A 22,155-nucleotide genomic window follows, 5' to 3' on the forward strand; every position below is an offset into this window, starting at 1 on the left:
ATAACACTGTGTTTTTAACATACTATTTAGACGCGCAACTTATTTTCTCCACTCTCAAACCTCAATGCATGTTCACATCACAACTTGGGTGATTTGATCCAAGGGATGGTGGCCGAGGCACAAGGTTGTAACTGTGAAGTACTTTGCGGCTAGAAGAAGTACCGAGCTATCTTGAGGATCTCACTCTTACTTTGTGTCTGAACCTTGTCCCAAAATACTAGGTGGTGCAGCGTATTGCCTAGGTGAACCATGCTGAATTGATGTGGATAGTGAGTTTAGACAAGTACTTGATGTCTTGACCAATATGCTTCCACCAAGGGATCATGGCTGATGATTCTTGTTTTCCTATCTATCCTATGTATCTGTGTGTAGCCTACATAATTTGGATGCAAAATTACTTACAGAACAACAAACATGTATATTGTTTCCTCTAGAAATGACATGTACAACCGTTCTAGTTTTACTACTGCATAATCTGTTTAATCATGGGCTGATCACATTATCATCTATTCTAGTGTAGCTAATATATGAACTCCATGTGTACCAATTGTAATCGAAATGTTCTTTTCCATCCTTTCATATTTTTCCTATGTTTAATTTGTACAAATTCATATTTTCTTTTAGATCATAAATTTTGCTTGCTACCTTTTTTGCTTCATATTATTCTTATCTTTTACCCATAACATTTGGTTCTATATATGTGCACAATTTGATAAAATGATATATCAGATTTCGGATGTTGGTAAGCAAAAGATCTCCCTGCATGTGATGTGAATTAAGAGTACATGACAATAGGACAAGGCCCAGTTATTGTGTGGCCCCATTGTCTCTGGTTATAGAATGGTGCCACATGCACTGTGAGTCCTCCATGCGTGCTCTTCTTAAGTTTCTCTATAGAGTTGCCTACAGTCTATTTATAGTTTGAAACACTTAGTCCAACACTTTAAGCTTAGTGTTTACTTATTTGAGAGTTCGTAAGCACTGAGAGTAAGCTGTGAAGAAGTAGACGAAAGAGAGATCTTAAGAGCGCTAGGAATGGGAATATGGAGGAATGCCAAACTTATTTGTTTTCACCTCTAGTATTGGGGGTGCAAATGTTATGTTTGGTGTTTTCCCGATGCCTCCCATTCCTATGGTTCTTGAGCACTCCTTCCTCTTCTCTTTCTCCTGCACAATAGATTAATTCATAAATATGTGTGCACATACTTAGATAATCTGAGATCTAGAACGCTAGTTGAGAAGAGGAAGAAAAGAGAGCCTGAGAGCAGTGGGAATGGGAACATGGAGGAAACCCTAAATGGAACGGTTGAAGTTCCAGCTGTCGTACCATCTTCACCATTGGCAGCTACAATATTTCATCTACTGATTCAATTCAACCTCAACTTCAGAGCTGCTAGGTACAGATTCTGCACATGGAAATGACAACAGAGAAGTTGCTTCGTCAGGAATCACAATGTCTATGTAGATTTAACTCAACACATCAGATGATTACATAGATATAATATTTTAGGTGTTACTAGGTGGATATTAGTTACTGGACCTGTGAGACAAGATTTTAATCAAAACCTCAAAATACTACTTTCCCTAGACACGATTCATGATTCAGAAATTAAATGCATAGCCAAATGATATGGTAAAACATTACAGTACGATGATCAACTCAAATAGGATGACGAAACAAATATGAGCGCGCGAGGGAAAAATGCTATTTTATCACGAGTGATGAACCTTGAAGAAAAGGGGTATTTGCTTTTAGAAAAAAAATTGAGACCACCGCCACACCTGAGAGCCAGGGAAATTGGCTTCAACGGTTCACATTTGAAAAACTTATGAGTATAAACCAAAAATAAAGGACTAAAGTGCCTAAATAGTTGCATCAGTTGAGTTGTCATGGGAGTTAATTTCGTTCTCTCTCGAGAGGTCAATTGTGTACATTTGTATCAGTTGAGTTGTCAAGCAAAACAATCATTTCAAATAAATGAATGGTGCCTGTCAATCTGGTGATCGCAAAATCAGGTATAAAGTGGCCGCCTATTACTCCCTACTTCTATTGATCATTCACCGCTATCTGCCGTTTGGGTTTTACTAGGCAAAGTCATGATGGAAGGAATGCATCCAAGCGCGGACAGAACACTTCACCTTATAGTTTACTAATATACTATAGAATCTAGCCAAATTACTACCAATTCATTCTTAGACCACACACTTTGGGTAAAAATCTGCCTTCACAATATTCAGGTAAACATCAGTCTTCACAATATTCAGACATCATTGTCATCACAAATTCACATGAAAATACTGAGGTCCCTTCCTTCTAATTCCTTTCAAAACTTTGGCACTTTACCTCTATGCTAAGCGGTGAAATCCAGCCTGTGGATATTGAGGTTCTCCAATGGATGCAGAAAGTTGATTGTTGGAATCCTAAGATGTTCACACTAACTCCCAGCCTATGTCTTAATTTGTCTCCATCGACATCACCCTCATGAGTTTGTGAAAAAAAATTAAATGTCCTCACGGCGATTGGCTGGCTTTCCTTCTCCTAGTGGCTACCATGGACGTGAGTACGCCATGAGAGGCCACACGGCTGAGAAGATTGACGTGTTTGCACTCGGCGTGGTAGCGCTGGAGATTGTTGCCGGTGAACCGAACCATCACACTAGGCTTGAAGACGATACACCTTATACTTATATTTGAAAATGTAAGTGTTGGGGAACGTAGTAATTTCAAAAAAATTCCTATGCACACGCAAGATCATGGTGATGCATAGCAACGAGAGAGGAGAGTGTTGTCTACATGCCCTCGTAGACCGGCAATGGAAGCATTGACACAACATAGAGGAAGTAGTCGTACGTCTTCCCGATCCGACCGATCCAAGTACCGAACATACGGCACCTCCGAGTTTTGCACACGTTCAACTCGGTGACGTCCCTCGAGATCCGATCCAGCAAAGTGTTGAGGGAGAGTTTTGTCAGCACGACGGCATGATGATGGTGATGATGTTCTACCGACGTAGGGCTTCGCCTAAGCACCACTACGATATGACCGAGGTGGAATATGGTGGAAGGGGGCACCGCACACGGCTAAGGAATGATCACAAAGATCAACTTGTGTGTCTATGGGGTGCCCCCCCACCCCCGTATATAAAGGAGTGGAGGAGGGGGAGAGGGCCGGCCCCTATGGCGCGCCCTGGAGGAGTCCTACTCCCACCGGGAGTAGGATTCCTCCGTTCCCTAGTTGGAGTAGGAGAGGAAGGGAAGGAGGAGTAGGAGAGAAGGAAAGGGGGGCGCACCCCCCAAACCTTCTCCAATTCGGCCTCCTGCCCAAAGGGGGTGCACCAGCCCCTTATGGGCTGGTGTGCTTCCTTCTTATGGCCCATAAGGCCCATAACTTCTCCCGGGGGGTTCCGGTAACCTCCCGGTACTCCGGAAAAATGCCTGAACCACTCGGAACCCTTCCGATGTCCAAACATAGTCATCTAATATATCAATACGTCTCGACCATTTCGAGACTCCTCGTCATGTCCCAAATCTCATCCGGGACTCCGAACAACCTCTGGTACATCAAAACACAAAAACTCTTATTACGATCGTCACCGAACTTTAAGCGTGCGGACCCTACGGGTTCGAGAACTATGTAGACATGACCGAGACACGTCTCCGGTCAATAACCAATAGCGGAACCTGGATGCTCATATTGGCTCCCACATATTCTACGAAGATCTTTATCGGTCAAACCGCATAAAAACATACGTTGTTCCCTTTGTCATCGGTATGTTACTTGCCCGAGATTCGATCGCCGGTATCTCAATACCTAGTTCAATCTCGTCACTGGCAAGTCTCTTTACTCGTTACGTAACACATCATTCCCGCAACTAACTCATTAGTTGCAATGCTTGCAAGGCTTATAGTGATGTGCGTTACCGAGTGGGCCCAGAGATACCTCTCCGACAATCGGAGTGACAAATCCTAATCTCGAAATACGCCAACCCAACAAGTACCTTTGGAGACACCTGTAGAGCACCTTTATAATCACCCAGTTACGTTGTGACGTTTGGTAGCACACAAAGTGTTCCTCCGATAAACAGGAGTTGCATAATCTCATAGTCATAGGAACATGTATAAGTCATGAAGAAAGCAATAGCAACAAACTAAACGATCAAGTGCTATGCTAATGGAATGGGTCAAGTCAATCACATCATTCTCCTAATGATGTGATCCCGTTAATCAAATGACAACTCATGTCTATGGCTAGGAAACATAACCATCTTTGATCAACAAGCTAGTCAAGTAGAGGCATACTAGTGACACTTTGTTTGTCTATGTATTCACACATGTATTATGTTTCCGGTTAATACAATTCTAGCATGAATAATAAACATTTATCATGAAATAAGGAAATAAATAATAACTTTATTATTGCGTCTAGGGCATATTTCCTTCAGTCTCCCACTTGCACTAGAGTCAATAATCTAGTTCACATCGCCATGTGATTTAACATTAATAGTTCACATCACCATGTGATTAACACCCATAGTTCACATCGTCATGTGACCAACACCCAAAGGGTTTACTAGATTCAATAATCTAGTTCACATCGCTATGTAATTAACACCCAAAGAGTACTAAGGTGTGATCATGTTTTGCTTGTGAGAGAAGTTTAATCAACGAGTCTGCCACATTCAGATCCGTAAGTATTTTGCAAATTTTTATGTCAACAATGCTCGGCACGGAGCTACTCTAGCTAATTGCTCCCACTTTCAATATGTATCCAGATTGAGATTTAGAGTCATCTGGATCAGTGTCAAAACTTGCATCGACGTAACCCTTTACGATGAACCTTTTGTCACCTCCATAATCGAGAAACATATCCTTATTCCACTAAGGATAATTTTGACCAATGTCCAGTGATCTACTCCTAGATCACTATTGAACTCCCTTGCCAAACTCAGGGCAGGGTATACAATAGGTCTAGTACATAGCATGACATATTTTATAGAACCTATGGCTGAGGCATAGGGAATGACTTTCATTCTCTCTCTATCTTCTGCCGTGGTCGGGTTTTGAGTCTTACTCAACTTCACACCTTGTAACACAGGCAAGAACTCCTTCTTTGACTGTTCTATTTTGAACTACTTCAAAATCTTGTCAAGGTATGTGCTTATTGAAAAACTTATCAAGCGTCTTGATCTATCTCTATAGATCTTGATGCTCAATATGTAAGCAGCTTCACCGAGGTCTTTCTTTGAAAAACTCCTTTCAAACATTCCTTTATACTTTGCAGAATAAATCTACATTATCTCCGATCAACAATATGTCATACACATATCTTTATCAGAAATGTTGTAGTGCTCCCACTCACTTTCTTGTAAATACAGGCTTCACCGCAAGTCTGTATAAAACTATATGCTTTGATCAACTTATCAAAGCGTATATTCCAACTCCGAGATGCTTGCACCAGTCCATAGATGGATCGCTGGAGCTTGCATATTTTGTTAGCACCTTTAGGATTGACAAAACCTTCTGGTTGCATCATATACAACTCTTCTTTAATAAATCCATTAAGGAATGCAGTTTTGTTTATCCATTTGCCAGATTTCATAAAATGCGGCAATTGCTAACATGATTTGGACAGACTTAAGCATAGATACGAGTGAGAAACTCTCATCGTAGTCAACACCTTGAACTTGTCTAAAACCTTTTTGCAACAATTCTAGCTTTGTAGATAGTAACATTACTATCAGCTTCCGTCTTCCTCTTGAAGATCCATTTAATCTCAATGGCTCGCTGATCAATGGGCAAGTCAATCAAAGTCCATACTTTGTTCTCATACATGGATCTCATCTCAGATTTCATGGCCTCAAGCCATTTCGCGGAATTTGGGCTCATCATCGCTTCCTCATAGTTCGTAGGCTCATCATGGTCAAGTAACATGACCTCCAGAACAGGATTACCGTACCACTCTGGTGCGGATCTTACTCTGGTTTACCTACAAGGTTCGGTAGTAACTTGATCTGAAGTTACATGATCATCATCATTAACTTCCTCACTAATTGGTGTAGTAGTCATAGGAACAGATTTCTGTGATGAACTACTTTCGAATAAGAGAGCAGGTACAGTTACCTCATCAAGTTCTACTTTCCTCCCACTCACTTCTTTTGGGAGAAACTCCTTCTCTAGAAAGGATCCATTCTCAGCAACGAATATCTTGCCTTCGGATCTGTGATAGAAGGTGTACCCAACAATTTTTTTTGGGTATCCTATGAAGACGCACTTCTCCGATTTGGGTTTGAGCTTATCAGGTTGAAACTTTTTCACATAAGCTTTGCAACCTCAAACTTTAAGAAATGACAGCTTAGGTTTCTTGCCAAACCATAGTTCATACGGTGTCGTCTCAACGAATTTAGATGGTGCCCTATTTAACGTGAATGTAGCTGTCTCTAATGCATAACCTCAAAACGATAGCGGTAAATTAGTAAGAGATGTCATAAATCGCACCATATCTAATAAAGCACGGTTACGACGTTCGGACACACCATTACACTGTGGTGTTCCAGGTGGCATGAGTAGTGAAACTATTTCACATTGTTTTAACTGAAGGCCAAACTTGTAACTCAAATATTTTATTTCTGTGGTCATATCGTAGAAACTTTTATTTTTGTTACGACGATTCTCCACTTCACTCTGAAATTCTTTTGAACTTTTCAAATGTTTCATACTTGTGTTTCATCAAGTAGATATACTCATATCTGCTCAAATCATCTGTGAAGATCAGAAAATAATGATACCTATCGCGAGCCTCAATATTCATCGGACCACATACATCAGTATGTATGATTTCCAACAAATCTTTTGCTCGCTCCATTGTTCCGGAGAGCGGAGTCTTAGTCATCTTTCCCATGAGGCATGGTTCGCAAGCATCAACTGATTCGTAATCAAATGATTCCAAAAGTCCATAAGCATGGATTTTCTTCATGTGCTTTACACCAATATTACCTAAACGGCAGTGCCACAAATAAATTGCACTATCATTATTAACTTTGCATCTTTTGGCTTCAATATTATGAAAATGTGTATCACCACGATCGAGATCCAACAAGCCATTTTCATTGGGTGTATGACCATAGAAGGTTTTATTCGTGTAAACAGAACAACAATTATTCTCTAACTTACATGAATAACCGTATTGCAATAAACATGATCCAATCATATTCATGCTCAACGCAAACACTAAATAAGATTTATTTTAGGTTTAACACTAATCCCGAAAGTATAGGGAGTGTGCGATGATGATCATATCAATCTTGGAACCATTTCCAATACACATCGTCACTTCACCGTTAACTAGTCTCTGTTCATTCTGCAACTCCCGTTTCGAGTTACTACTCTTAGCAACTGAACCAGTATCAAATACTGAGGGATTGCTACGAACACTAGTAAAATACACATCAATAATCTGTATATCAAATATACCTTTGTTCACTTTGCCATCCTTCTTATCCGCAAAATACTTGGGGCAGTTCCGCTTCCAGTGACCAGTCCCTTTGCAGTAGAAGCACTTAGTCTCAGGCTTAGGACCAGACTTGGGCTTCTTCACTTGAGCAGCAACTTGCTTGTCGTTCTTCTTGAAGTTCCCCTTCTTCCCTTTTCCCTTTTCTTAAAACTAGTGGTCTTGTCTACCATCAACATTTGATATTTTTCTTGATTTCAACCATCGTTGATTTCAGCATTACGAAGAGCTTGGGAATCGTTTCCGTTATCCCTTGCATATCATAGTTCATCACGAAGTTCTACTAACTTGGTGATGGTGACTAGAGAATTCTATCAATCACTATCTTATCTAGAAGATTAACTCCCACTTGATTCAAGCGATTGTAATACCCGGACAATCTGAGTACATGCTCACTGCTTGAGCTATTCTCCTCCTCCATCTTTTTAGCTATAGAACTTTGTTGGAGACTTCATATCTCTCAACTCGAGTATTTGCTTGAAATATTAACTTCAACTCCTGGAACATCTCATATGGTCCATGACTTTCAAAACATCTTTGAAGTCCCGATTCTAAGCCGTTAAGCATGGTGCACTAAACTATCAAGTAGTCATCATATTGAGCTAGCCAAACGTTCATAAAGTCTGCCTCTACTCCTGCAATAGGTCTGTCACCTAGCGGTGCATCAAAGACATAATTCTTCCGTGCAGCAATGGGGATAATCCTCGGATTACGGATCCAATCCGCATCATTGCTACTAACATTTTTCAACATAATTTTTCTCTAGGAACACAATAAACTGGGAGCAACATCGCGAGCTATTGATCTACAACCTAGATATGCTAATACTACCAGGACTAAGTTCATGATAAATTAAAGTTCAATTAATCATATTACTTAAGAACTCCCACTTAGACAGACATCCCTCTAATCTTCTAAGTGATCACGTGATCCATATCAACTAAACCATGTCCGATCATCACATGAGATGGAGTAGTTTCAATGGTGAACATCACTATGTTGATCATATCTACTATATGATTCATGCTCGACCTTTCGGTCTCCGTGTTCCGAGGCCATATCTGTTATATGCTAGGCTCGTCAAGTTTAACCTGGGTATTCTGCGTGTGCAAAACTGGCTTGCACCCGTTGTAGATGGACGTAGAGCTTATCACACCCGATCATCACGTGGTATCTGGGCACGACGAACTTTGGCAACGGTGCATACTCAGGGAGAACACTTTCATCTTGAAATTTAGTGAGAGATCATCTTATAATGCTACCGTCAATCAAAGCAAGATAAGATGCATAAAAGATAAACATCACATGCAATCAATATAAGTGATATGATATGGTCATCATCATCTTGTGCTTATGATCTCCATCTCCGAAGCACCGTCATGATCACCATCGTCACCGGCGCGACACCTTGATCACCATCGTAGCATCGTTATCGTCTCGCCAATCTTATGCTTCCACGACTATCGCTACCGCTTAGTGATAAAGTAAAGCATTACAGCGCAATTGCATTGCATACAATAACGCGACAACCATATGGCTCCTGCCAATTGCCGATAACTCGGTTACAAAACATGATCATCTCATCCTATATACCTAAGAAGTTCACCCCCACTACCTTATTTATCTAGACATGCAAACTGTCCACATCAGCACTTGGCCATGTCATCAATTCTTCATCATAGCAATGCGTCCGCATACAGCCATGAGACATTCATTCTTTGGCCCGCCATATCCTCCATGCAAAAAAAACGGATTACAGTCTTATATACTGTGCACCGAAGCCCGATTGTCTAAATAAAAAAGAAGCCCAAATGTTTAGCTGTCTCTTCATGTCTTGTGGCAGAAGGTGAAACTTCAGGGAGCAACAGCCTATCCAACTCAGCAAACCACCACATAAGCAAATTAATCTTTTTTTCCTAGATTACATATATGATATTTCAGCTTTTTTCCCTAAGAAATAATGGTCTCCACGACACCCTTTGGTATCCTCCAAGTTATTTTCTCCACCACACGGTTGATCTCCTCTGTTATTAACCTCTCTTCCGGGCTCATCGGTTCCACTCACGCCATGAGATCGAAACGCATGCCATGGTTGGGTAAGAAGTTCGTGGCTGCCGGATTTCTGTGTTGCTGCCAACCTGAATCCCTATTTTGCCACCACCGTCGGCTCTGCTGCCCAAATCCCGCGCCCAGGCGTCGAACCAGACACCCATTGAACTAGATGTGCTGCCGCCGGGCGCCGGCGTCCTCCTTGAATGTCACGTGGATAAGAGGTTGGGACTCTCCTCCCTCTCAGTCCCGAGTCAGCTTGGTTGGATGTTCTGATATTTGCTCAACTACAGACCTGCATATCTCTCTCTCATGTTTGATTAGTACAAATTTTATCTGTATTCAGTTTGAACTATTATGATTGTTTTGTAGGACCAGAGGATCAGAGTAGTCCAGTTCATTTTTAGGTACGTTGTTTTTTTCTGGCAGTATTATAACATGCCATGCTCCAACCACGAGTTCCTACATCCCAGACCTTAAAAATCTTCTGAACATGTATGTGTGCGGCATAACTGCAGATCTCCATAACACCTTATTTCAAGTCTGTAAGGCTAATCGAGCCCATAATAGTAGAATGTGGACATCAATTTTAAGCAGATCGGATTGTCGTCGTCCTTGATGCAGCCACCCATTGGAGGCACTGCAGTGGACTGGTGACGCAATACTTTGCAATCCTGGACACTGTTCGAGTTTGTTGCCAGCCGAACTCAGGCAGGTAATCCCAAACATTAACTAACATGCTTTGTTCTTTGCTCTACTATGCCTTCTGTGTAGCGTTTGAGGTCCTTCTCTTATCATAAGCAGAGGTGATGTGTTCTCTTTTAATCTTCTACGTTCTGTTAGCATCAGGATACATATATTCTTTATATTTTAATGTCATTCTATTTTCATGTATTGTATTAATTCTCATTCCCTTTTCAGTTACTATCGGGACAATCTCCTGCCAATATTGCATTAAAGTTTCAAGTTGAGATGAAGGGCTAACTCTCTGTCCACTGAACTGTTAGATTGCCTCACTATTTTATTTCCTGTTGAAACTGACCTTTCTTGCAAATTTCTCTAATATTGTTAATTTCTTGCTAATTGTTGTCTAATATTTCCTTCACTAAATGTAGTACATGTTTAATTACTTGGCTGTAATAATGTCACAACCAGAATTGGTATGCCTATGTTCTTGACATCATGCACCTCTTCTCACACGTTGTTTCCTTTCCAGTTTTCAATTGCCAACACTGTGCTATGGTCATCGACTGAAGATAAGAAGTGAGTATAATGTAGGTGACTAAGAAGCATTATCACCTCCCAAGGAAATCATCGATGCCTATTTGATTTGTTCTATTTTTATTTGCTCCTTTTGTGAGATGTTTTGGATGAACAGATGATTTCATGCTCACTATATTTAGTCACTGGACAATTGAAAGAGTAGTAATGTTGATATTTCTTAAAGAAAAATGGAAAATATTTGTATTGTGTATTGCTCGGTGTCATTAAATGGGTTTAATTTAGCCGAGAGACAACACAGTTAACAAGTATATTCAAATTATCTTTTCATTTGTCCAATTTCCAATTTTTTAATTGCTACAATTCCCGCAGCAACGCGCGGGGTGTCATCTAGTACAATAAAATTTAGCATCATGTCTTGACCATATCACATCACAACATGCCCTGCAAAAACAAGTTAAACGTCCTCTACTTTGTTGTTGCAAGTTTTACATGGCTGTTACGTGCTTAGCAAGAACCGTTCTTACCTACGCATCAAAACCACAATGGTAGTTTGTCAAGTTGGTGCTGTTTTAACCTTCGCAAGGACCGGGCGTAGCCACACTTGGTTCAACTAAACTTGGAGAAACTGACACCCGCTAGTCACCTGTGTGCATAGCACGGCGGTAAAACCAGTCTCGCGTAAGCGTATGCGTAATGTCGGTCCGAGCCGCTTCATCCAACAATACCGCCGAATCAAAGTATGACATGCTGGTAAGCAGTATGACTTATATCGCCCACAACTCACTTGTGTTCTACTCGTGCATATTACATCAACGCATAAAACCTAGGCTCGGATGCCACTGTTGGGGAACGTAGTAATTTCAAAAAAATTCCTACGCACACGCAAGATCATGGTGATGCATAGCAACGAGAGAGGAGAGTGTTGTCTACGTACCCTCGTAGACCGGCAATGGAAGCGTTGACACAACGTAGAGGAAGTAGTCGTACGTCTTCCCGATCCGACCGATCCAAGTACCGAACGTACGACACCTCCGAGTTCTGCACACGTTCAACTCGGTGACGTCCCTCGAGCTCTAATCCAGCAAAGTGTTGAGGGAGAGTTTCGTCAGCATGACGGCGTGATGACGGTGATGATGTTCTACTGACGCAGGGCTTCGCATAAGCACCGCAACAATATGACTGAGGTGCAATATGGTGGAAGGGGGCACCGCACACGACTAAAGAACGATCACGAAGATCAACTTGTGCGTCTATGGGGTGCCCCCACCCCCATATATAAAGGAGTGGAGGAGGGGGAGAGGGTCGGCCCCTATGGCGCGCCCTGGAGGAGTCCTACTCCCACCGGGAGTAGGATTTCCCCCTTCCCTAGTTGGAGTAGGAGAGGAAGGGAAGGAGGAGTAGGAGAGAAGGAAAGGGGGGCCGCACCCCCCAAACCTTCTCCAATTCGGCCTCCTGCCCAAAGGGGGCGCACCAGCCCCTTGTGGGCTGGTGTGCTTCCTTCTTATGGCCCATAAGGCCCATAACTTCTCCCGGGGGGGGGGGGTCCGGTAACCTCCCGGTACTCCGGAAAAATGCCTGAACCACTCGGAACCTTTCCGATGTCCAAACATAGTCATTCAATATATCAATCTTTACGTCTCGACCATTTCGAGACTCCTCGTCATGTCCCCGATCTCATCCGGGACTCCGAACAACCTTTGGTACATCAAAACACAAAAAACTCTTATTACGATCTTCACCGAACTTTAAGCGTGCGGACCCTACGGGTTCGAGAACTATGTAGACATGACCGAGACACGTCTCCGGTTAATAACCAATAGCGGAACCTTGATGCTCATATTGGCTCCCACATATTCTACGAAGATCTTTATCGGTCAAACCGCATAACAACATACGTTGTTCCCTTTGTCATCGGTATGTTACTTGCCCGAGATTCGATCGTGGGTATCTCAATACCTAGTTCAATCTCGTTACCGGCAAGTCTCTTTACTCGTTCCGTAACACATCATCCCGCAACTAACTCATTAGTTGCAATGCTTGCAAGGCTTATAGTGATGTGCATTACCGAGTGGGCCCAGAGATACCTCTCCGACAATCGGAGTGACAAATCCTAATCTCGAAATACGCCAACCCAACAAGTACCTTCAGAGACACCTGTAGAGCACCTTTATAATCACCCAGTTACGTTGTGACGTTTGGTAGCACACAAAGTGTTCCTCTGATAAATGGGAGTTGCATAATCTCATAGTCATAGGAACATGTATAAGTCATGAAGAAAGCAATAGCAACAAATTAAACGATCAAGTGCTATGCTAACGGAATGGGTCAAGTCAATCACATCATTATCCTAATGATGTGATCCCGTTAATCAAATGGCAACTCATGTCTATGGCTAGGAAACATAACCATCTTTGATCAACAAGCTAGTCAAGTAGAGGCATACTAGTGACACTTTGTTTGTCTATGTATTCACACATGTATTATGTTTCCGGTTAATACAATTCTAGCATGAATAATAAACATTTATCATGAAATAAGGAAATAAATAATAACTTTATTATTGCCTCTAGGGCATATTTCCTTCAGTAAGGTCAATAAAATCCAGAGTATATTAGTAGAAAGTAAAGCCACAAGCCCACAACTGTGATTTGGTCGGTATGCTGTCGGCAAAATCTTTTTTTTCGAAAAGGGGGATCGCCCCAGCCTCTGCATCGGAATGATGCATACGGCCAATATTATTAATAAGCAAAAGGTCCAACAAAAGTCTCCAAGTCTCGAACAAAGAAATACAAAAAAATCTCACGAAGAGCAAAGCATAAAAAGAAAGGCCACAACCGGCTGGCAAAAGGTAGGAGCACTACATGCCTATCATATTACATGACCGCCATCCTAACCGGTGAAAATATCCTGTGCTACCATCTCCCATCGGGTAGACCCAGTAACCAAATGCTCACTGGCCTCTATCGGAGTGACTAGCGACCACATATGGATCAATGCAGTTGTTCTGAAGATAACCTGCAAAAAATGAATGTTTGTTGTTCTGTTAAAAACCAAATCATTTCTGCAGTTCCAAACTGCCCACAATAAAGCACATACTCCCACACGAATGTGTCTCGCTGTAGCAGTATCTATCCCATCAAGCCACGTCCCAAATAACGTGTTGATAGAAGTTGGTGGAGTAATGTTGAAAGTTATGTGAACCGACCGCCACATAATTTACAGTTGATTTTTTTACTACGATTACTGAAACTCTGGATGTTTTCAGGTGTGGGACCTGTACGAGAACGACAGCCCCCTCGACTTTGTGGATCCGAAGTTGTCGCAATTCAACAGCGAGGAGGTGCTCCGGGTGATCCGCGTCGCACTCATCTGCACCCAGGGGTCGCCCCACCGACGACCGTTGATGCCGATGGTGGTGTCAATGCTCATGGAAGATGCCAACATGGTCGTGCTACATCACGGATTGGCAGGTCAAGGCCGGGAGCAGCAGCAGCTACACAGGCACGAGCAGCCAGGCCGGTCTGTCAACAGTCTTTCAGCGCCGGCCCTGCTGCGGGCAGGGATGCCACGCCGGTGACCGGGAACCTGTCGCCGATGTTCTCCTCCATCATCGATGAGGGCAGGTGAGGTGCGTGTGCACGCCGAGGTGGTTGTTAGTTGGCATCTCAGGTGGTAGCAACTACTACTAGTAATTGGCAGGGCGAAGGAGAGTATTTTTTATTTTCTTCTACCGTGAAAACGCTAAATTATTTTCCTGCTGTATGAATGCACAAGATATCCTTGCACATGCTCTACATGTACAACACAGGACAATGGGCCCCATTGTCATTGGCTGTATAGTGATACTATGCACTGGGTGTCTTAATTAGTTGATCTTCCTATGGTTCTCTACATAGTGCATAGCACATCTATTTATACATCAAAGTTGAAAGACTTAGTCCAACAATTTCAAGCTTGTTGTCTGATACTTTTTTCTTCAGCTTTTGTAGGCTCAATAGTAAGCAGGGAAGAGGAAGAAAGAGAGAGCATAAGAGCACTAGGAATGGGAACATGGAGGAAAGTTTAACTCTTATATTTTCACCTCTAGTGTTGGAGGTGCAAATATTTAGTTGTGTGCTTTCCTGATGTCTCCCATTCCTATGGTTCTTGAGCACTCCTTCCTCTTCCTTTTCGCTTGCGCAATAGATTAATCCATAAACCGTAAATATGTGTGCACATACTTAGATAACCTGAGATCTAGAAGGCTAGTTGAGAAGAGGAAGAAAAGAGAGCTTGAGAGCGGCCGCCGCATCGCTCGTGTAATTTGCTAATCCAAATTCAACATTTAAGTGCATTTCAGTAGCTTGAAAACGAAGTCATTGCTACTGGCTTCACTATTTTAGAGGTGGGAATGGGAACATGGAGGAAACCCTAACTTGCTTTGCTTCCACCTCTAGTGTAGGAGGTGAGAATTCAGTTTGGTGTTTCCTGATGTCTTCTATTCCTATTGTTCTCTAGCACTCCTTACTTTTCTTTTGCTTGCTTGGTTGCTCCTATTGTTCTCTAGCACTCCTTCCTTTTCATTGGCTTGCTTGGTTGCGTTAGCATGGAAATAAAATATATGCGCACATATTCGTTGTGAGATCTCAAAAGTGAGCTAGGAAGTGGAAGAAATAGAGGGCCTAAGAGCGGTGGGAATGAGAACATAAAGGAAAGTCTAACTTATTGGTTCTTCATCTCCTGTGTTGTGGTTGAAATTTGGTTTGGTATTTCCCGATGCCTCCCATTCCTATCATTCTTATGCGCTCCTTCCTCTTCCTTTTTGCTTGTTAAATTGCTTTAGCCGGAAAAGAATACATATATGTTCATATATTTAGGTTATATGAGATGTCCAGTACGAGATAGAAAGTGGAAAAAAAGAGGGCCTAAGAGAGGTGAGCATGGTAACATGATGGAAGGCTAAAACATGAGTTCCTCATCTAACACCGGAAGAGGATTTGTTTTGAGTTTTCATGTTGCCACCCATGCCGATTGTTCTTTGGTGTTCATTCCTCTTCCTTTTGGATCACACAACATAAAAATGATTCATAGTATTAAAATGATTTCTTTCAAGTTCATACACCCTGCATAGTTGAATTTCTATTTTCTGTCTTTATTTCTTTGGGATACCTTAATCCATTCATAGGATAAGATGTCGGCTTAACAAGCCAACTAGTTTATACTTGACAATTTGGTAATACCATTTCATTTTTAAGATTATACTAGCACCATGAAACACACCAATACATTTAATTTACATGTCATGTAGTACATATGAAGTACACATTGTTATATCTCGTAAAGGGCTAGTTAGTCATAGAAACATAAATAAGCAAACTTTCTGACTTGTTAAGATGAGACACACAACTTTAATAAATAAAATGATGAATATTCTTCACTAGTTCCCATTTGTTGAACTCATGATGTAGAGAAAATCAGAGCAATGACACACCAATGCCAGCGAGTGTAGCTAAGAGTCATAGCAGAAGTTAGAGTGACAAAGATGGTAGTCAGCTCACAAAATATGTAACAGAACATGCATTGCAAATTGTTTTCAGCATGCACCCTGTAAAATGAACTAAAACGGACAAAATGTTCCCCGAGACTTCACACATGCACATAGCAAATTAATCGATATATACGCATGCTAGCAAGAAACAACCACCTCAAAAACTCTAAACTCCAATCGAGTTTGTAAATGACAATAAAATGATGTATTTTTATATATCGTTTTGACGTGCGGGATAAGGCTTATTTCCTCCACTCTTGAACTTCGGTGGGTGTTTGCATTGCAACCCGTGTGATTTGATCCTTTGAGTGATGGTGGCCGATCTACAAGGTTGTAACTAGGAAGGAGGGTGAAAGAATTACTGAAATATCTTCAGGACCTCGTTCTTTGTGTCTGAGCCTTGTCCCTAAAATACTAGGTGGTTCATTTTGTTGCTTTTTTGATAGAAAGACTGTAAGGGAGGCCCCTATAGTATAATTGGTACAACAAACCCAAATTGCAAGTACCATGCCTTGAACCTGGGAGGGTGGGAAGGCATCAACCCCTTCCCACCACTAGGCTATACCTTAGTCTGCTCATTTTGTTACTTAGGCAATCCATGTTGAACGATATCTATAGGGTGTTCAGACTAAATATATTTTTAGCATCAATTAGCATCCACCATGTAAAATGATCTAAATCACATAAACTATTCCTACAAAGGTCACACATGGGCATAGGGAAATGAATAGATAACACATACTAGGAAGAAGCAACGATGGCTGTGAAATGACTTATCAACAGCTTTGCAAACTCTTAACTCCAATTCTACACTTGATCATGAAACAATATCTTTAACGTATTGTTTAGAGACACATTGAAAATACTAGGTTGCAGTGGCGGAGCATCAATGGAAAAAAAACTGGGCCGTGGCCCCCCTTCCTAGATTTTTTTGCCAAATAGGCTTGTATTTATGTTAATAACTCCGCTAATTCTCCGACGTCTGAAAAATGAAAAATGAGGCCTAACCTAACCCCAGTGCAGCGATACCGCGCCGCACCAAGGCTTCCCCTGCCGGCGCTTGAGGCCCTCTCCCCTCACCCCTCCCCTCCCTCCGCCGTCGCCGGAGGCACCGTCGGGAAAACCCGCACGATGTGGCGGCGGCGGGGCTCCTGCTGGTTATTGCTGGGCGTGGCGGTGGTGCCCGTTCCCACTCCTTCTGTCGCGTTGGTGCATGGTGGCGGTAGCCAGAGGCGCGACATCGGCATGGTGGGCTCGATCTAGTCCCGCATGGGCCTGGCTGGCACCGATCTCGCACCTTGTTGCTTCCTGTGCGTGGCATCGACGGCCTGCGGCTCGGACCGCATCACTTGGGCGCCAGGGCATCGGCCCCGGACATGGTGGCAGCGGCCTCCTCCTTCCTCCGGAGGTGGGCGTCGAGATATGGTTTATCTTGGGATATCATGTCTCGCAAAATAATTGGCCAGGCGGTGGCCCTAGTGGTCTTCGCGCAAAGTCACCGTTCTACATGCGATCATTCCTCTTTGATCTGACCATCAGTGAGTTCCAGACTTCTCCTTCAAAGGAAAACAAGGACCGGCATATATGGCGCTCTTTGGAAACCTTGATTGGATAGGGGCCGGTGGTATGCACCCGCAACATCAGCATAACCAGCTTCACTAGGGTATCGCGAAGTTGTGTTTTTGTTGACACCTTGGGACATGTCTATACCAAGATTTCCAAGGATCAACGCATGCGGAGAATGTCATGGCGTGATTGGAGGACCTGGAAGTGGCAAAGGCGAGGTCTTGGATGCGATGAAGACTTTGCTTCACAGGCAGTTGTTCAGACTTGGCTTGTTGATATGTTCCTGTCCAGACCGGGTGGGAGTTCCTGTGAGTCTGGCGGTATGTGACTTGTATAGTGGCCTCCGCAAGTGGGGGCGGTAGCATCGGAGGACTTCTTTGTTGGTGGTGCTCCTTTGAGTACCAAATTGTGATTTCCAGGGTGAAAACTCAAGATCTGGCCTTTGTTGGTTGTGCCTGGTAGTGACCTTGTTGAAAGCATTGTTTTGGGAACGCAATATTTCTCTAATGTGAAAACCTACGATCTTTGATCGGACAACGACAACTCTTGTGCATTGTTTCCTTCCTGAAGGCGTGCTTTTGGAGAACCTTCTTTCAGTCCGGGTGATGTCTTTGGTGGTGGTTAGAGTGCTACTACTGCGGGTGTTTGATCACCCTGGCATGGTCTCCTTTTCTCTTCTCCTCTTCTTTTGGTTGTGTGCATCCTGGATGTTTTTAGGCATCTTGTTGGTGTAAAGACTGGGTGTAATTGGTATTTACTTGATATTAATATATTTCTGTTTTTTAATATCTCCCAGTCTCTGATCACAATATATTTTCATACACTCATCTGGCCCCTCCTAAAATATGCTTCACGTTCCGCCACTGCTAGGTGGTTCAGCATATTGCCTAGATGTCCCATGGTGAATCGATGTAGATAGTGAGTTCACACAAGGACGTGACCAGTATGCTTCCACCAAGGGGTTGTGGCTAATGATTCTTATTTTTCTATATCTCTCCTTCTATGTATCTGTGCACAACATACATTATTCGGATGCCAAATTACTTAAAGAACAGCGAGCCTATATATTTTTTCCTCCAGTAACGACCTATACAAGCATTCTAGTTTTGCTATTACATAATCTGTTAATCATGGGATGATTACATTATCATCTATCCTTTTTTGTGCGGTTGACATTATCATCTATTCTAGTGTAGCTAATATATGAAGTCCACTGCCACTGCCGCCTTCCGATGCTCTGTGCTGCCACCGCCGGATTTGGTTCTCATTTGCTTGGTCTCCTGTGATTTGTGGGTCAGCTCTGTCTGCTTCTCCTATGGCAACTCGGACACCTTGAGTTGGGCTCTGTGGTAGTCACTCTGCTGGTCGTCGGTGCAGCACCCATCGAGTCTGGGTGAAAGGGTAATGTCCCTTTGTGAAGTGTTGCCCAAGTTTGGCCTATGGATGCAGCTGATGCTCTATGCTTGCTCAGTGTGACCCTCCTTCGGTGCACTTAGTTTGCTAGTCGATGTAGGCGTAGTGCTGGTTATCGGCATCGGCGCTTCTGCTGTTGCCTTTGTGTTGTTCTGCCTAGTGCCTTGTATCTTTCTTTCCGCTTGCTTTGCATCTCTGTTGTATTGTGGTGCCCTTGTAATCCTGGTTGGTTGATGGTTTGTTAATTCAAAGTATGTCTAGGTTCGAGCTCTTCTCGGTCTTGACCGACGCCTTTTCTCTAAAAAAGATGAAGTCCATGTGTACCAATTGTAACTCAAATTTCCTTTTCCAACGTTCCGTATTTTTTCTATGTTCAATTTGTACAAGTTCATATTATTATTATTTTTAGATCATAACTTCTGCTTGCTAACTTTTTTGCTTCATATTATTCTTATTTTTTACCCATAACATTTGGTTCTACCGTTCTATATAAATGCACAGTTTAACAAAATGAGATATCAGCTTTCGGATGTTGGTAAGTAGAAGATCTCCCTGCATGTGCTATGACTTAAGAGTACATGACAATAGTACAAGGCCGAGTTATTGTGGGGCCCCATTGTCATTGGATGTAGATTGGTGCGCCATGCACTGCGAGTCTTCAATGCTTGCGCTTCTGAAGGTTCTCTATATAGAGTGACCTACAGTTTATTTATAGTCTGAAACACTTTGTCCAAAACTTCAAGCTTTGTGTTTACTTATTTGAGAGTTTTGTAGGCACTAAGAGTAAGCCATGAAGAGGAAGAAGAGTGATCTTCAGAACGCTAGGAATGGGAATATGGGGGAAAGCCAAACTTATTTGTTTTCACCTCTAGTGTGGAGGTACAAATATTACATTTGGTGTTTTCCCGGTGCCTCCCGTTCCTATGGTTCTTAAGCACTCCTTCCTCTTCCCTTCTTGCGGAATAGATTAATGCATACAACGTAAATATGAGTGCACATACTTAGATAATCTGATATCTAGAAGACTAGTCGACAAGAGGAAGAAAAGAGAGCCTGAGAGCAGTGGGAACCTGACACATGGAGGAAACTCTAAAAGGGAACGGTTGAAGTTGTAGCTGTCGTACCATGTTCACCACTAATGGGTAGGGCATTTAAGCAGGCTGATTCAACCTCCACTTCAGAGTCGTGAGGTGTAGATTCTGCACATGGAAATGACAACAGAAAAGTTGCTCCGTGAGAAATCACAATCTCCAGACAGATTTAACCAAACAAATCAGATGATTACATAGATTTAATCGTTTAGGTGTTACTAGGTGAATATTTGTTAGTGGACCTCTAAGACAAGATTTTTATCAAAACCTCAAAAGGCTACTTTCCGTAGACACGATTCATGATTCAGAAATTAAATGCATAACCAAATGATATGGTAAAACATTACAGTATGACGATAAACTCAAACAGGATGACGAAACAAATATGAGCGTGCGAGGCAAAAATGATATTTTATCACGAGTGGTGAATCTTGAACAAAAGGGGTATTGTCTTTTTTTAGTTTTTAAGAGCACCGCCACACTTGAGAGCCAGGGGTGTTGGCTTCAGTGGTTCACATTTGAAAAACTTATGAGCATAAACCAAAATAAAGGACTAAAGCACCTAAATAGTTGCATTAGTTGAGTGCTCAAGGGAGTTCATTTCATTCTCTCTGGAGAGGTCAACTACGTGCATTCATATCAGTTGAGTTGTCAAGCAAAACAATCAATTCAACTAAATGAATGGTGCTTGTCAATCTGGTGATCGCAAAATCATGTATAGAGTGGCCGCCTATTACTCCCTACTTCTATTGATCACTCCCCACTCTCCGCCGTTTGGATTTTACTAGGAAAAATCATGATCAAAGGAATACATCCAAGCGCGGACATAACACTTCACCTTAGATTAATACTATAGAATCTAACCAAATTGCTTGCAGTTCATACTTAGAGCACATACTTTGGGCCCTTTCTTCACAATATTCAGACATCATTGCCATCACAAATTCACATGAAAATACCGAGGGCCCTTTCTTCTAAGTTCTTCCTAAACATTGGCACTTTATTACTATGCTAAGCGGTGAATCCAGCTGGTGGATATTGAGTTTTTGCAATGGATGCAGAAAGTTCTTTTTTGGAATCTTAAGATGTTCACACTAACTCCCACCCCACTAAAGTAGGTACCATGCATTTGTTTCCAAGTTAATACATCGGGTGCTGATTGCTCGGATGGCTGAAGCCCCAGATTTATCTAGCATGTATGATGTCAGTCTCCGTGGTGCTTATGAGACCGTAGACAGACTGAAGGATTCTGAGACTATGCAGCAAAGTGAGAAAGAGCCGAGCAATTCTCACTGGCTGATTCGATGTTCATTGACATTCTTGCGTGCATAACCCTTCTTGACCTACATAAGGAATACATCAGCTACAGAGCCAGGGTCTTGGATTAACACACATTGGTGAAGCAGAGGCCAAACTACAAGGTTGTAATTGGGAACTACTTCAACCGGTGGAAGAAGTGCCATACTCTCTTCAAGACCTCGTTCTTCCTTTGTGTCCTAACTTTGTTCCAAAAATACGGTGATTCAGTGTCACTACTAGGGAAAAGCTTATAGGTAGTAGTTTACTAGTAGCGCAGTATATTGACCCCACGCTACTACTAATTACTAGTTGGGAGCTATATTAATCACGCTACTAGTAAATACTACTAGTAGCGCATGGTTTACAAAACACGCTACTAGTAAATATCCCTAACCATGCCCCACACACAAGCCGTAGTAGTAGCGCGGGTTGTACAACACGCGCTAGTCAGGCACCCTCCTGAGCTTGCCACCCTCCGAT

General features: G+C 42.4%; 1 pseudogene; it reads left to right on the forward strand.

Annotated features, from left to right (window-relative positions):
* The first annotated feature begins 2,348 nt into the window (after window positions 1-2,348).
* Window positions 2,349-21,929, forward strand: LOC119358090 (annotated as a pseudogene).
* Window positions 21,930-22,155: the final 226 nt, after the last annotated feature.

The sequence above is a fragment of the Triticum dicoccoides genome, chromosome 2A (genome assembly GCF_002162155.2).
Source record: "Triticum dicoccoides isolate Atlit2015 ecotype Zavitan chromosome 2A, WEW_v2.0, whole genome shotgun sequence".
Classification (NCBI taxonomy): Eukaryota; Viridiplantae; Streptophyta; class Magnoliopsida; order Poales; family Poaceae; genus Triticum; species Triticum dicoccoides.